We start from the raw sequence: 1,273 nt of genomic DNA, 5'->3' as shown, positions 1-1,273 counted from the left end.
GCCATCCTTACAATTGCTGCTACCACTGTGCCAATCCATCTCACTGGGTTTCCTCCTCTTTTCCACTTTCCCTCCATTTTACCAAGCATGATGTCCTACTCTAAGGGCTGGTCCCACCTGATATTATTTCTGAAGTATGAGAGACAAAGTCTGGCCATCACGGCTTCTAAGGAGCATTCTGGTTGTACTTCTTCCAACAAACACAGATTGATTTATTCTTCTGGCAGTCCATGGTAACTTTAATATTCTCCAACACCATAATTCAAATGCATCAATTCTATGGTCTTCCTCATTGATTGTGCAACTTTCACATACATGTGAGGCTATTAAAAATACCATGGCTTGGGTAGGCACACATTAGTCCTCAAACTGACATCTTTGCTCTTGAATGTTCTAAAGAGATCTTGTGCAGCAGATTTACTCAATGCAATAAGTCATTTGACTTCTTGACTGCTGCTTCCATGAGTGTTGATGGTGAATCCAAGCAAAATGAAGTCTTTGACAACTTCAATCTTTTCTCCATTTATGATGATGTTATTTACTGGTCCAGTCAGGAGGATTTTTGTTTTCTTCCAATGAGGTGCTGAAGGTTATGGTCTTTGATCTTCATCAGTAAGTATTTTAAGTCCTCTTCACTTTCAGCAAACAAGGTTGTATCATCTGCACATTGAAGGTTGCTAGTGAGCCTTCTTCTAATCCTGGTGCCGTGTTCTTCTTCATATAATCCAGTTTCTCTGATTGTTTGTTCAGCATACCATTTGAATAAGTATGGTGAGGCACAACTCAGAATGAGGAACAGCTGCAAACATCCATTGATAATTGGAACATGGAATATATGAAGTATGAATCTAGGGGACTGGAAGTTGTCAAGACTGAAATGGCTTTGATATGCATTTTCTTCTCTTGTGATTTTGTATTAAAATATGGCTTTTTTTCCTCCCTGCTAAAAATTTTGCTTTTTTTTTCAAAAAAAGCTATTATTAAATAAATTCCTTGTTTAAAAATAAATAAATAAATGAAATGTTGATACCCTAGGCATCAGTGAGCTGAAATGGACTGGTATTGGTCATTTTGAATCTGATAATCACATTGTTTATTATGCTGGGAATGACAAATTGCAGAGGAATGGCATCACGTTCCTCATCAAAAAGAACATTTAATAATCTGTCTTGAAGTATAATGCTGTCTGTGATAGGATAATATCCATACAACTACAAGGAAGACCAGTTACTACTATTATTTAAATCCACATTAATAGTCCAAAATATTTTTT

At 36.4% G+C, this 1,273-nt stretch overlaps 1 protein-coding gene across 1 annotated transcript in view; it reads right to left on the bottom strand.

Moving 5' to 3' along the window:
* The window catches only part of LOC102812209 (ATP-binding cassette sub-family A member 3-like), a 135,009-nt gene that overhangs the window by 22,773 nt on the left and 110,963 nt on the right, over window positions 1-1,273 (bottom strand). The gene's annotated exons all lie outside the window — the stretch shown is intronic.

This window comes from Chrysochloris asiatica, unplaced genomic scaffold (assembly GCF_000296735.1).
Source record: "Chrysochloris asiatica unplaced genomic scaffold, ChrAsi1.0 scaffold00178, whole genome shotgun sequence".
Lineage (NCBI taxonomy): Eukaryota > Metazoa > Chordata > Mammalia > Afrosoricida > Chrysochloridae > Chrysochloris > Chrysochloris asiatica.
The sequence above is the reverse complement of the archived record's forward strand: the minus strand, read 5'-3'. Positions and strand labels throughout refer to the sequence as shown.